Source organism: Podarcis pityusensis (assembly GCF_964106645.2).
Source record: "Podarcis pityusensis genome assembly, chromosome: 9".
Taxonomy (NCBI): domain Eukaryota; kingdom Metazoa; phylum Chordata; class Lepidosauria; order Squamata; family Lacertidae; genus Podarcis; species Podarcis pityusensis.
The window spans coordinates 73,387,244-73,403,289 of NC_138034.1; the positions used below are offsets into that span (position 1 = coordinate 73,387,244).

General features: G+C 50.1%; 1 long non-coding RNA gene across 1 annotated transcript; it reads left to right on the top strand.

Moving 5' to 3' along the window:
* Positions 1-7,183: 7,183 nt before the first annotated feature.
* Positions 7,184-15,034, top strand: LOC308485448. The gene is made up of 2 exons (XR_013990513.1): positions 7,184-8,276; positions 13,904-15,034. It is a non-coding gene; the product is annotated as an uncharacterized lncRNA (long non-coding RNA).
* Positions 15,035-16,046: the final 1,012 nt, after the last annotated feature.

Here is a 16,046-nt window from a genome sequence, read left to right on the forward strand (position 1 = left end):
TTGGGTTAAGAACTTAATTCATTCTGGAGGTCCGTTCTTAACCTGAAACTGTTCTTAACCTGAAGCACCACTTTAGCTAATAGGGCCTCCTGCTGCCGCTGCTCCAATGCCACGCGATTTCTGTTCTCAACCTGAGGTAAAGTTCTTAACCCGAGGTTAGCGGAGTCTGTAACCTGAAGCATCTGTAACCTGAAGCGTCTGTAACCTGAGGTACCACTGTACTAGCAACACATCTTGTAGAATTCTATCAGTTCCATTTTACCTGCGCAATCAGAATTAATTAATTGGGCTGGGTGTTCATCAGTATGCGGATGATACCCAGCTCTACCTCTCTTTATATTCAGAACCAGTGAAGATGGTGAATGTCCTGTGTGAGTGTCTGGAGGCGGTTGGAGGATGGATGACGGCTAACAGATTGAGGTTGAATCCTGACAAGACAGAAGTATTGTTTTTGGGGGACGGGGTAGGCGAGTGTGGGGGACTCCCTGGTCCTGAATGGGGTAACTGTGTCCCTGAAGGACCAGGTGCTCAGCCTGGGAGTCATTTTGGACTCACACCTGTCCATGGAGGCGCAGGTTAATTCTGTGTCCAGGGCGGCTGTCTACCACCTCCACTTGGTACGCAGGCTGAGACACAACCTGCCTGCGGACTGTCTTGCCAGAGTGGTGAATGCTCTGGTTGTCTCCCGCTTGGACTACTGCAATGCGCTCTACGTGGGGCTACCTTTGAAGTTGACCCGGAAACTACAACTAATCCAGAATGCGGCAGCTAGACTGGTGACAGGGAGTGGCCACTGAGACCACATAACACCGGTCCTGAAATACCTGCGTTGGCTCCCAGTACGTTTCCGAGCACAATTCAATGTGTTGGTGCTGACCTTTAAAGCCCTAAACGGCCTCAGCCTGGTATACCTGAAGGAGCATCTCCACCCCCATTGTTCAGCCCGGACACGGAGGTCCTCCTCTGAGGGCCTTCTGGCGGTTCCCTCCTTGCGAGAAATGAGGTTACAGGGAACTGGGTAGAGGGACTTCTCAGTAGTGGCACCCACCCTGTGGAACACCCTCCCATCAGATGTCAAGGAAATAAACAACTATCTGACTTTTAGAAGACATCTGAAGGCAGCCCTGTTTAGGGAAGTTTTTAATGTTTGATGTTTTATCGTGTTTTTTAATATTCTGCTGGGAGTATTCAGATGGCCTGACTTCATACATTATTAAGTTTGGTACTGCATCCCTCATGGCCTCAAATGGTTCAAACTTAGGTCCTGGTGACCGCAGCATATGACTAATTTTTAAATTATCATCCATTCTGAGACCTGCAAGCTTCTAGTTTCTCTATATTGATTAGGAACTGCATTGTGTGATTGTTACAGTCTTTTCCCGGATTCAAGTCTTCTTTGGAATGGCGCTTTCATCCATGATCTAACTGCACATCATCTGAGGAAAAAAAGATGCTTGTTTCTCTAGAGGATGCACCTCAGTCCTGGAGCTCTGCTATAAAGGCGCTGTGGTCTAAACTGTCGCTCTCCGTATGTGACACAGAAGATGATGAACTACAACCTGTTGAAATCAATAAGACAGCAATTCCCCAAATCGGTTTTGTTAAGTGGATGTGCAGTTTGTTTCGTCCAGAAATATCAAGGCCATAATCCTTTCTTTCGTTAACAAAACAAAAACGAGATACGAAATGTTTTCATACATGGAGTCGTATCACCGTTTCTCTGTTTTGCTCTCTCATTCTTGGACTGAAAAGATAAAAAAATGTGATGCCATGGGCTGAAAACTGGTTTAAAGGTTGGGGAGGATTCCCCACCTAATGACAGGAAAACACAATTTAATAGTGAAAAGCGACTGGAAATGTTCATCGCAACCCACTCTCTCTCTCACGCTCACAAAGGTCATTTGGGTTGAATTTCAGCAGTGCGTAATAACCTAAATAGTTGGGGCATATAACTCACTAGGCAGAATTTCCAGGGAAGTCAAGGTCAGTCTGAAGGTAAAATTTGAGGAAAAGTGAACATTGGACTTCCTGGGTTAGAGGCCAGTAGAAAGAAAGCAGCCTAAAATGACTTTTGTTTTATTTTATTATACATTATTTTATTTTAGTTATCCCCCCCCCTCACTCTTAGGTCCCATGGTTGGCTACAACTATTAAAGCACAATCTTAAAAACAGTTTAAAGCAACTTACAACCATAAAAATAAGCTGAGCCCCAAAATATATATACCTCAAGTGAAGCGGTATGTCTTCAACATCCTCCGGAAGCTTTATAATGAAGATGCCTACTCTGTGGGGAGGGAGTTCCACAGCCTGGGGGCCACCACGGATAAGGCCCTGCCCTCCCAGTACGCAAAAAAGGAAGGGAAGGAGGCGGTCTTTCAGATATTTGGGGTCTGAGTCATTCAGGGCTCTAAACATCAATGTGAGGACCTTGCTGGGCCCTGAAACAAACCAACTTTGAAAGAGGACTAGAGAAATTCATGGAACAGAAGGCTATCCATGACAAATAGCCACAACAGCATACCGCAATGCCTCAACAGCAAAATCTGGGACGCCTTCTTCCCTTTTTGCTTGCAAGAGTACAGCAGCCATGATATCGTGCAATTTCTTACTGTGATTTCCCCCCAAAAAGCTCTTTTGGGGTATGGAACCCCAAAACAGGTGTTTTGCGGTGATGTACAAGATCCCAGCCCTGAAAAATGTGCTGGGGGGGGGATCGCGGTACAAAATCTCACAACATCATGGCAATCCCAACGGCCGCTATTCTCTTGCAAAGAAAAACGGGATGTCCCATTTGTTCAGGGCTTTTGTGGGGTCAGCAATGGCTCTGCTTTGCCTCTTTTCTCTTTGGAAATCACTCGTAGCGAAGTAAGATTGTCTTCCATGAACACGTTCTTAGCAGTAAGTCCGTAAGTGAATGTGAAGGCCAATTCTGGATCTACACGTCCTTCCACAGTGGGGACATTCGTTCCTGGGCAGGAGTTGATCACGGTGAGGGTTTGCCAAGCATGCCTTTCTCTCAGGACGTTTCTCCTTGCGTCCTGAGTTTGAGGGTCTTCAAAGCCCATGACACCTTTGGTAAAGGCTGTTCTCCAGTTGGAGCGCTCGCAGGCCAGTGTTCCCCAATTGTCAGTGTTTATATTACATTTTTTTAGATTTGCCTTGAGAGAGTCTTTATACCTCTTTTGTTGACCACCAGCACCACGCTTTCCATTTTAAAGTTCGGAATAGAGTACAGTACCTTGGGTTACATGCGCTTCAGGTTACAGACGCTTCAGGTTACAGACTCCGCTAACCCAGAAATATTACCTCGGGTTAAGAACTTTGCTTCAGGATGAGAACAGAAATCGTGCAGCGGCAGCGCAGCGGCAGCAGGAGGCCCCATTAGCTAAAGTGGTACCTCAGGTTAAGAACAGTTTCTGGTTAAGAACGGACCTCTGGAATGAATTAAGTTCTTAACCCGAGGTACCACTGTAATTGCTTTGGAAGACGATAGTCGGGCATCTGCACAACATGACCAGTCCAACGAAGTTGATGTCGAAGAATCGTTGCTTCAACACTGGTGATCTTTGCTTCTTCCAGTACACTGGCATCAGTTCGCCTGTCTTCCCAAGTGATGTGTAATTGTTTTCGGAGACACCGTTGATGGAATCTTTCGAGGAGTTGGAGATGACGTTTACAAGTGGTCCATGTTTCACAAGCCTATTGTTAGGTTGGTAGTACAATAGCTTTGTAAACAAGCCTTTTGGATTTCTTACGTCCACCTGGGCTTGTCTACCTGGAGATGCTCTACTTATCATAGAATCATAGAATCATAGAATCATAGAGTTGGAAGAGACCACAAGGGCCATCGAGTCCAACCCCCTGCCAAGCAGGAAACACCATCAGAGCACTCCTGACATATGGTTGTCAAGCCTCTGCTTAAAGACCTCCAAAGAAGGAGACTCCACCACACTCCTTGGCAGCAAATTCCACTGTCAAACAGCTCTTACTGTCAGGAAGTTCTTCCTAATGTTTAGGTGGAATCTTCTTTCTTGTAGTTTGGATCCATTGCTCCGTGTCCGCTTCTCTGGAGCATCAGAAAACAACCTTTCTCCCTCCTCTATGTGACATCCTTTTATATATTTGAACATGGCTATCATATCACCCCTTAACCTCCTCTTCTCCAGGCTAAACATGCCCAGCTCTCTTAGCCGTTCCTCATAAGGCATCGTTTCCAGGCCTTTGACCATTTTGGTTGCCCTCCTCTGGACACGTTCCAGTTTGTCAATGTCCTTCTTGAACTGTGGTGCCCAGAACTGGACACAGTACTCCAGGTGAGGTCTGACCAGAGCAGAATACAGTGGCACTATTACTTCCCTTGATCTAGATGCTATACTCCTATTGATGCAGCCCAGAATTGCATTGGCTTTTTTAGCTGCCGCGTCACACTGTTGGCTCATGTCCAGTTTGTGGTCAACCAAGACTCCTAGATCCTTTTCACATGTACTGCTCTCAAGCCAGGTGTCCCCCATCTTGTATTTGTGCCTCTCATTTTTTTTGCCCAAGTGCAATACTTTACATTTCTCCCTGTTAAAATTCATCTTGTTTGTTTTGGCCCAGTTCTCTAATCTGTCAAGGTCGTTTTGAAGTGTGATCCTGTCCTCTGGGGTGTTAGCCACCCCTCCCAGTTTGGTGTCATCTGCAAATTTGATCAGGATGCCCTTGAGTCCATCATCCAAGTCGTTGATAAAGATGTTGAATAAGACCGGGCCCAAGACAGAACCCTGTGGCACCCCACTAGTCACTCTTCTCCAGGATGAAGAGGAAGCAGCCTAAAATGACTTTTACTTAGCAATGCTGGAGATTGTGCCTGGGACCTCCTGCATGCAGCCACTGAGCTGTTGCGATTGCTACAAGCTCTGCACACACCTGCCCAAAAACCTGGCTCTGCTCCATCGAAAAGAAACAGAACTTCTAAGATATGCAGGTGAGCTACTGTAACACCCAATTAATGATTATGAGGCGTTTGACTACTTCAATAACAGAGTCTACAAAAGCACTTATTACAGATGGATTCACAGCTGCTGCCCAGGTGTGTGCATTTTGGCAAGAGCAGAAGGGGATCGCCCCCAACATTTTGGCTTAGACGAAATTTGCAACTCTTTCCTAACAGGTTTCCTTTTCCATTTATTTTGAAGGGGAGGACCTTCCCATGTCCCCGGTCTTTGAACACCCCAGCCATGGCTGCACCCATTACTTTGGATGGAGCAAAGGTTCCATGGGGGTGGAATCGAAAGATGCTTAATATCCAGGTGGAATTGAGGCTCTGGCAACATTTCCAAGCCTTTCCGGGTGGGGCGGGGAGAGAGAAACGGCGATATTTTTACGGCTCCTCTTATGACAGACATTATTCTGCTCAAATGTGGTTACCGGACCATTAGTATTTAAATCAGCTGATAATACGTCGGGAGCTATTCCTGCCAAAACTAACTTTACAGCTGGCCACAGCGACGCAAAGTTCTAATGGGCCGGTTTAAGCCGTTTATGTCAAACAAGCTTTGATTTTTAGCCTGCGGCGGTGATAAAATGCAGACGTACAATTTGGTGAGATTAGCACTTCTCCTCCGGCCACAAAAGGGAGGATTATGAGTTCATGGGAGGCGGGGAAAATGGGTTATGAGAGAGAAATGTATGAAAGCACATAGAGTTGGTTTTTTTTTTTTTTTAATGCACTAATGTCCTACAGAGAAAGCCGACAAAGGAACAGAGCCAGGAGGATATTGTTGAATTATTCCGTGGGTCATTTACTCTACAGGTTATCGGTTCCAGAGAAAATGGCTGACTAATTTTAGGCTCATATTATTTGCTGCCGCACTGCCAAATGTTGGGTTCTTGGAGCATGTCAAAGCCGAGTCCCAGTCATGCCATGTGTCTTTTTGAGGCTTGTGGGCACCATTGAATTTCTGGGCGACTGCTGTGGGTGCCGCCCTCTCTGGTAACTTATCTCTTCAGCAATGGACAACTGCAGGAAGGGAGTCTGCCAGCAGGGTCCTTCGGAGTTACAAGTGCGCAGTTAATCATGAAATAATAAATCCCTGCATAAATTGCACTCCGTATTGTGTGGATTGTTCTGGCAGGTGGGATTAGACTTGATGAAGCAAAAAGGCCATGTGTGGATCCTGCTTGCAATGTCTATCTTTTACCTCCAGCACTGGAGACAAGATGTCTCCAAATGCCCAGAAGGCCAGGAGAGGAGGGCATGTTTCTCCAGGTCTGCTTATGGGACACCAGATGTCATAATAGATGGTCATTGGAAGCTGCTCTAACATAGTCACATGCACAACTTGGAAAGTTCTGTTTTATTATTTGACAAAACGTACCGTATTTTTCGCTCCATAAGACGCACCTGACCATAAGATGCACCTAGTTTTTAGAGGAGGGAAACAAGAAAAAAAATAATTCTGAATGAAACAGTGGATGTATGATGTTTGTGGTTCATGCTATGGCCACAGACATGTGATTTGATGGTGAGTTTGGGGTGAGAATCCATGTGGATCCGTCCTTTGTAACCAGGTTTTAGTGCCATTGCGACCCCACGAAACAGTGGATGTGTGATTTTTTTTAGTTCAGGCTGTAGCCATGGACATGCTATGTGATCTGATGGTGAATTTGGGGTGACCCAATGCAAAAATCCTGAGGATCCATGTGGTAATTAAATCCCCATCTTTGAGAGGAACTGCTTCTCATTCGAGTTCAATATTTCCAAAAGGGAACAAATTTCATTTCACGTCCGTCACTTTACAAAATGAGCTAGTTCAGTTCCCCTTCAGTTCAATTCAGGTTCATCCAAATATGAACAAAATATGTATCACCATTCAGAATGTTACAAGCTGAAAGGCCCAACGGGTCTTAAGAGTTCCCTTTTATAAGGTGTAAGAAAATGAACTAAAAATCATTCAAATGTCTATCTCAGTGGTTCCCCAACTCATAGAATCGTAGAGTTGGAATACACCCAAAGGTCATCTAGTCCAGCCCTCTGCAGTGCAGGAATCTTTTCTGGGGCCATTGCCCCCATGGTCCCATAAACTCATCCCCCTACTCTATAAAAAGCATTTTTCGAAAAAGCAGTTTGCGCGATCCACTAAGGAAGAAAATAACAGCACAACAGAATTCAAAACAGTAGCAATTTATTTCACATTTATTCGAAATCCAATGGGAACGATTCAGTTCAGTGAGTCCAACAAAACTGGTGAATTTGATCCAGCAATAGCAGCTTTTCAAAGTCGGAGAGTCATTCACACCTCCGGTACCCATGTCAGGGACTGGGGGGCCACTGACGAGGGAAGCGGGGCTGGAGTGGAGAGTGGGGAGCAGGGATTTGTGGGGACCTGAACCAGCCGGGAAGTGAGAATCAGAGGCAGGGAAGCTTCAGAGCAGGAGGAAGAGAAGGAAGAAGCAGGTCAGTGAAATATACTGAGGGTCCTGTAGTGATTCCATGCTCTTTATTGCAGCTTGTAAAACAGTGATTGAATTGCCCCCCAAAACCTCAGGCTTTTATATACATTATTTGCACAATGAGCCCCACCTGATTGGCTGATTCTGCTTCCCTCCTGGAGCCTGATTGGTCTTTTTCTGCAGGCCAATCAGTTGTTGCATTCTACGATTGTTGTTGTTTAGTCATTTAGTTGTGTCCGACTCTTCGTGACCCCCTGGACCAGAGCACGCCAGGCACTCCTGTCTTCCACTGCCTCCCGCAGTTTGGTCAAACTCATGCTGGTAGCTTCGAGAACACTGTCCAACCATCTCATCCTCTGTCGTCCCCTTCTCCTTGTGCCCTCCATCTTTCCCAACATCAGGGTCTTTTCCAGGGAGTCTTCTCTTCTCATGAGGTGGCCAAAGTCTTGGAGCCTCAGCTTCAGGATCTGTCCTTCCAGTGAGCACTCAGGGCTGATTTCCTTCAGAATGGAGAGGTTTGATCTTCTTGCAGTCTGTGGGACTCTCAAGAGTCTCCTCCAGCACCAGCCTAATAGGCTGATTTACTTCCTCCTGGTGCCTGATTGGTCTTCTCCTGCAAGCCAATCAGTTGTTGCATTCTAGGATCCTACTTGCCTATTGTTCTAGGATCCAAGCTTAGTATATAACAGTCAGGCAAGTGAAGGGGTAGCTGCTTCCCCACCATCTCCCGCACCACTGCTTCCCAGAAGCAGAAGAGAATTCAAGTGGGAAGGGCAAAGGCAGCTTCCTCTGTCTGCATGGCACAGCCTATCAGGGGAAGGTTCATAAACTGGTGGTAAAGGTAAAGGTAAAGGGATCCCTGACCATTAGGTCCAGTCGTTGCGGCGCTCATCTCGCTTTACTGGCCGAGGGAGCTGGTGTACAGCTTCTGGGTCTTGTGGCCAGCATGACTAAGCTGCTTCTGACAAACCAGGGCAGCACACGGAAACGCCGTTTACCTTCCCGCCGGAGCGGTACCTATTTATCTACTTGCACTGGCTTGCTTTCGAACTGCTATGTTGGCAGGAGCAGGGACCGAGCCACGAGAGCTCACCCCGTCGCGGGGATTCGAACCGCCGACCTTCTGATCGGCAAGTCCTAGTGAAATATACTCAGAGTCGCAAAGTGATTTCATGCTCTTTATTCAGCTCATAGTGGTGAGGAGGAATGAATAAATGTCCCCTCACAGTATCTGCTTTATATACATTATTTACACAATGGGCTGCACATGATTGGCTAATTCTGGAATTCTACTGTAAGCCAATCAGGTTGTGGATTCACTTCTATCTGGAGCAGGATTGGGTGGTTCCTGCCAACCAATCATACTGCTGCATTGTTCTAGGACCAATCAGACTGCTGCATTCTGAATCCTATTGTTCTAGGACCAATCAGACTGCTGCCTTTTGGATCCTATTGTTCTAGGACCAATCAGACTGCTACAGTTTGGATCCTATTCAACTCAGTACATAACACCCCTCCCCTCTAAGTTCCAGTCCTGCCCGGGAGGTCGCATTCATAGTCCTCAAGGTATGCCGGCGGCCTACGTGTGCGTTGTGGCCTGGGGTGTTCCCTGGTCCGGGCTCCGGGTTCTGGCTCGTGTTCCAAGGATGCTGGCTGTGATGCGGCTGTTTGGTCTGGTGCAACCGGCTCGCTCAGTCGTGGTTCTGGTTCCGGTGTCCTTTCGGCCTCGCGGGTCCTCTCTGTATTTACTGATTCTGCCTCTCCTGCTGGCCCCTCCTGCTCTATGGGCCTCACTGCCCCGCTGTTCCCTTGGGACTCCTCTGACCTGTCCTCCTCCTGGTTTTCTCCCGGGAATCGTCGCCATATCTGGTCGCAGTGGCGGCGCCAGCATTGCCCCCCATCCGTTAGCACCTCGTACGACACGGGGCCAGTGACCCTGGTGATTGTGGCGGGTACCCATGCTGGGCCTGCCCCAAAATTCTTTGCGTACACTGGGTCCTGGGCCTCGAAGGTCCGGGGGTTCCTGCCTTCCCCCACCACTACCTCATCCTGAGCTCTATCGGGGTGAAGGCGGTCCAATCTGATTGCAAGGCGCCGACCCATTAGTAGTTCAGCGGGGCTCCGGCCAGTCGTTGAGCTGGGGGTGCTGTGCTGTGCTAGAAGGAATGTGGCAAGGCGGTACTCCCAGTCCCCTTGCGTCATGCGGCGAAGGGTGTCCTTGGTGGTCCGCACCATGCGTTCTGCTTGGCCATTGGTGGCAGGGTGGAACGGCGCCGAACGGATGTGGCGGATGGCGTTCTGCGCTGTGAAGGTTTGGAATTCTCCTGACGTAAATGCAGTCCCGTTGTCTGAGACGAGAGTGTCAGGGAGCCCGTGGGTTGCAAACAGCCTGCGTAGTACCCGGATGGCTGCGGACGTGGAAGTGGACGGTACCAGTGCGACTTCCAGCCATTTGGTGTAGGAGTCCACCACTATGAAGAATGTTTTCCCCTGAAAGGGGCCAGCGAAATCCACATGCAGGCGTGACCATGGTGCTCGGGCGGACTCCCAGGACTGGACTGGGGCCCTTGGGGGATCTGGGCGGGATTCTTGGCAGGCCTGGCAGTGTTTGACCCAGGCCTCTATCTCTCCATCGATCCCCGGCCACCACACATAACTCCTGGCAAGGGCCTTCATTCTTACTACCCCTGGATGTGTCTCGTGTAGGGCTGTGAGGACCCTTTTGCAGAGGGGCTGGGGAACAACGACTCTGCTTCCCCATAACAGGCACCCCTTGTGGGCCGACAGTTCATGTTTGCGGGTTGTGTAGCCGGCGAATTCTGGCCCGGGGCTGCTGCTGGGCCATCCCCTCCACACCCAGTCCAGGACCCGGGAGATGACCCTATCTTTCTTGGAATGGTGTGCAACTTCTTGTGCCTGAATGGGGCGGTCGGGAAGCAGCTCCAGGCTCATAACCTCTTGTGCAGGTGCTGGGTCAGGGCCTGTTTCCGGTAGTGGTAGCCTGCTGAGGGCGTCCGCATGGCCCATCGCCTTCCCAGGTCGGTGAATCAGTGCATACTGGTAGCTGGCAAGGAAAATTGACCACCTGAGGACGCGAGGAGACAGCACTTGGGGGGTCTGCTTTTCGGGGGCAAACAAGCCAAGCAACGGCTTGTGGTCAGTCACCACGGTGAAGGGCCGCCCGTACAAGAAATCATGGAATTTTTTTACTCCCTTTACGATTGCCAGACCCTCCTTGTCGATTTGCGAGTAGTTCCGCTCGGTTGTGTTGAGTGTCTGGGAAAAGTACGCCACCGGTACCTCTCTTCCATCCGGGAGTTGGTGCCCCAGGACAGCTCCAATGCCATAGGGTGAGGCGTCGCATGCTAGCACCACCGGCAGCCTCTCGTCGAAGTGTGCCAAGACCGAGTTTGAGACAAGCAAGTCCTTGACTGCCTGGAATGCGGCCTCCTGGCGCTGGCCCCACACCCAAGGGGCCCGCTTGTCCAGGAGTCTGTGTAGGGGCTCCGCTACCGCCGCCTTGTGGGGAAGGAAGGAATGGTAAAAGTTCAATAGTCCCAAGAAGGCCTGAAGTTCAGTCTTGCTCTTGGGCGCTGGGGCATCACAAATGGCCCGTACCTTGTCCCCAGTCGGGTGGACCCCTTCTGCGTCCACCATAAATCCCAGAAAGTCCACCTGAGGCACTCCTAGTAGACATTTTTCCCGCTTCACCTTGAGACCCGCCGTCTGGAAACGGTGCAGAACGGTGCGGAGGCGGTCCTCAAACTCCTCTGGTGTGGGGCCGGCAATCAACACATCATCGAAGAAGGGGGTGACGCCAGGAATCCCTTTAAGGAGAGAGTCCATTATATTCTGGAATATGCCTGGTGCCACGCTGACACCGAATTGCAGCCGCTTTACCCTGAACGCTCCTCTGTGCGTCACAATCGTCTGTGCCTCTGCTGTGGCCTCATCTACTGGCAGCTGTTGATATGCTTGGGCCAAGTCCAGCTTGCCAAAAATTTTCGACCCAGCCAGGGTGGCAAGGACATGGCTGACCACTGGCACTGGGTATGCGTGGGCCGTGAGGGCCTTGTTTATGGTACATTTGTAGTCTGCGCAGATGCGGACCGAACCATTAGGCTTGACGGGTGTGACGATTGGGGTTTCCCAGGGAGCATTAGGCACCGGCTCCAGCACTCCTTGCTCTACGAGTCGGTCCAATTCCTCGTCTATACGGGGTTTCAAGGCGAACGGGACCCGGCGGGCCTTGAGCCTGACCGGTCGTACTGCGGGGTCAAGCTGTAGTGCAATGGGGGGGCCCGTATACTGTCCCAATTTCCCATCGAAAACCCCTGGAAATTCCTTGCATATGGCGTCCACGTCCACTTGTAAGCTAGTGTGGTTCACCCCGGTGACAGCTAGCCCCAGTGGTCCAAACCATGCCAATCCCAGTAAGCTAATGTAGGGGCCCTTGACCACAAGCAAGTCCAGTTGCCGCGTCCGCCCTCGGTATTGCACCCTGAAGGTCCCCACCCCCATTGTGGGGACCTTACGTTTCTGGAAGTCCCGGAGGGTGAATGGGGCCGGCCTGAGTTTGGGACCCCCAGTGGGACACAGTTTCCTTAAGGTCCTTGCCGAGATTATGGATAGAGTTGAACCCGTGTCAAGCTCCATGCGGCATGGGGCCCCCTCTATCTGTACCTCTACATAAATTTTCTCTACGTTGGGGTGGGGCAACTGGTATACCTGGAAGTCCGTGAGCTCCGTCGAGTTGCCTTGGTGCGTTGGGCCCCGGGACCTGGGGCTCTTGGATTGGTCATCTGATGCCTGGTGTCGGGTGGGCCGAGCCCGACACACCCGGGCGATGTGTCCCGATTTTCTGCACTGCCTGCACTCTGCGTTGCGGAAACGGCAGGTCCTCCTCTCGTGACTCTCCCCGCAGCTTGCGCAGTTCCCTCCTTCTCGTCGAGGCAGCTGTGGTCTGTGCGCTGCTTGAGTGCGCTGCTGTACTCGGTGCACCTCCTCCCTGTCGGATCCTGAGTCGTCGGTGAGGTCTTCATGGTGGACCCTCGGTTGGGATGGCAGGCTCGGCCGTGCCTCTTGGGTCGACCTCTCGGCAGCTTCTGTTGCCAGGGCCTCCTCCAGAGCGACCTGGAACGTTAGGTCCTTCTTAGCGTAGAGGCGTCGTTGCAGCTTCTCATCCTTCAGGCCACCGACGAGGCGGTCACGAAGCATGTTCTCCAGCTCTGAGAAGTTGCAGAACCGGGCGGCTTGGCGGAGAGAGGTCACAAACCCAGTTATGGTTTCCCCAGGGGCTTGCCGCTTTGCGTAGAAGGCATTTCGACGAGCCACCACTGAGGGCTGCGGCGAAAAGTGCCCCTTCAGCTGTTCCATTATTGTTTTGTATGGAACAGTAGCGACGTCTTCAGGCGCAAGGAGAGCCCGGGCAATTTCAAACGTCTCCTCTCCGCAGACGCTGAAGAATATCGCCCTCTTCTTGGCGTCTTCTTCGTCGGTGACCCCTTTGGCTTCTAGGAGGAAGGTGAAACGGGAGGCGTACGCTTCCCAGTCTCCAGATGCTGGGTTGAATGGCGAGAAGCTGCTGTTGGCTGCCATTCTGCGTTCCTTGTGCCCCGGAGCTGAAGCCTGGATACACGGTGCGAGGCAGCGGTGCGGCAGTTGGCGGTGCTGCGGTGCTGTGTGTGGCAGTCAGCTCAGCGGGATCCCACCTTCGTCGCCAGTGAAATATACTCAGAGTCGCAAAGTGATTTCATGCTCTTTATTCAGCTCATAGTGGTGAGGAGGAATGAATAAATGTCCCCTCACAGTATCTGCTTTATATACATTATTTACACAATGGGCTGCACATGATTGGCTAATTCTGGAATTCTACTGTAAGCCAATCAGGTTGTGGATTCACTTCTATCTGGAGCAGGATTGGGTGGTTCCTGCCAACCAATCATACTGCTGCATTGTTCTAGGACCAATCAGACTGCTGCATTCTGAATCCTATTGTTCTAGGACCAATCAGACTGCTGCCTTTTGGATCCTATTGTTCTAGGACCAATCAGACTGCTACAGTTTGGATCCTATTCAACTCAGTACATAACACCTAGGCTCTGTGGTTTAACCCATAGCGCCACCCGTGCCCCTAAAACTGGTGTTATCTTTGACAATAAAGAGTTCGTATCTGCCATGTGTGCTCCTTTGGCTGAGAAGCATCCTCAAGAACTCCCTTGCCTCCCTTAGCGCCCCCCGCCTAGATATTCCCCCCACCAAGGGGTAGCACTGCCTGCTTTGGGAACCACCGCTCTATTCCAAAACAAGCTTAAACTCCATTTAGTTCCCTCGGCAGTTAAGAGAACTGCTCTCAGGTACAGCTCTGAGATTTCCAAATTAATTCAGGCAGCTTTGTGAAGCTAAGCCAGTTCCTTCCAAGCTGTGGCCGCATGGGCGAATGTCTTATTTGTACCTTTCCTTACACAGGGGAATTTCTCCCTGCAGGGAGATGTTCATTTTCTGCAATGGCATCAGTTGATTCAGAACCAGGACAGACACCATCAGATTCCACCGGAGCATTTTCCGAGTTTGACGTGAGGTCCTTAAACACTTCCTTTCCCTCCCTTCTGCAAAACTGGGCCAACAGCACCTGACAGCAGGGCTGTATGCGGGTATTTATGACTCGGTGTTTGGTTGCTATAGCAACAGAAGCCAGATAAATATCTTGTCAGGAAGTGGATGCAAGTGGTGGAAGACTTATGCCTGGACGCCCTCGTCCCATTAGCGGTGGCTTCGGAAATAGCGGTGACTGACAGCCTGGATCACAGAATTGTCCCTGGAAACTGAGACAGAAAACAGTTTAAGTCCTGTTTGGTGACCCCCGTGGAGGTTAATGGGATTCAGTTTGGGGCAGCCTCTCAGCTGTTGGTCTTGGACCAGGGGGTGTCTAAAGCATCTGAGCATCTGAAACTGTCCATCGGTCCATTTTATCCCAATATTTCTGTGTCAGATGGTGGCGACTCCCTGGGGTGTCTTTGGGTGGAGATGTGGGATATTACAGGTGTGGGGTTTCGCACCTGGGACCTTGTGAGTGAGAGCAACATGTGATCTACCATTGGGCAGCCATGACCTTGGTTTGACACTCTGCCATAAAACAACCTACTGGTTCGTCTTACCTCCCTTTGTAGGTTGTTCTGTGGACAAAAGGAGCTAGCTGAGCTTGAAGACCTGCAATGACACCGAAGCAAGGACGCTACATCTTTCAACTCAGGTCTACGGCACGGAGCTGTAGAGTTGGAATGGGTTCCCCAAGGGTCATCCAGCCCAACCTCTGCAATCCTGACTTGCTTATTATGCTGTCAGCAGTTAATGGATCCCGGTTTAACCACACTGATGGATTAGGTTGCCTGAGGCTGTTTGCCACCCTTGGCCACCGCGGGAACATCGCCCTAAGCCCGCTCTCACCAGAAGAGAGTGGAGAATGGAAGAACGCAATGGGAAAGAACCAGAGGCAAGATAGTTATCAACTGGAGAACTTCCTTGCAAGCAAGACTCTTTGATCGCTTACATTCAAAGCGAGAGATAAAATGGAAATAAAGCAATGAGTATTTACTCTTCCTTCGCATTTCCTTTAATGCTGTCTAATTACGGCAGCTGACAACCATCTTCCGTGGCGCAATTAGCACTGCGTTCCACTCTGCTCAACTGATTCCTCCCTGGGTTTTGATTTTGGCGTGTGTGCCTTCCACGCTTTGGCCCAATGTGCCGCTGTGTACCTTGGGGCTCACCCCCATCTACCTGGCTTGCAAAACCCAGATTTGCGGACGTGTGGCATGCGGGCATTGCAAACAGAGGTGCACCCACCCGCCCCCCCCCTCCGGATCTGGTTTTGCTGCTCAGGGAGGCCTCGGCTGCCTGCCGCTCGACTTGCGTCGCCTCATCAGCAAGGGCAGCGCGTTGCAGGAAGTGGCATATGCCGCAGCAGATGCTGCCGAATCAATCCCCGGTAATGATGAGAGAATGAAATTACTCATCCGCCATCGCCGCAGCTTGAATGGGCTTGCAGTGTTCCTGGAGAGGCGGCTGGCTGAGAGCAAACCAGAAACAGATTCCATGGACAGAATCACCTTGTTTGTCATTTGGTCCGGATTCTGCCCTCTGGAGCATCACCGTCCATTGGACAGCCCTTCAGATAGTTGGAAGATGTCCATCACATCAACTCGGTCTTCTCTTCTCCAAGCGAAACAGCCCCAAATCCCTCAACCATTCCTCATAAGGTTTGGTTTCCAGGCCCTTGGTCGTCTTGGTTGCCCTCCTCTTGGTCGCACACTTTCCAGATTGTTGATATTCTTCTGGATATCGGACTGAATACTGGGCACAATATTCAGGTATGGTCTGACCAAGGCAGAATGGAATGGTACTATTCCTTCCCTTGATCTTGACAATCAACTTCTGAAGACTACAATTGCATTAACTTTTTTTTGCTGCTGCATCACACTGTTGACACATGTCGCAGAAGACAGAGGAAGCTTGTTTCCTGGTAAGACAGGAACCAGTGGAATCAGAAGACAGGATATTTCATCTAAATATTAGGAATAACTTTCTGACAGTAAAAGCTGTTTGACAGTGG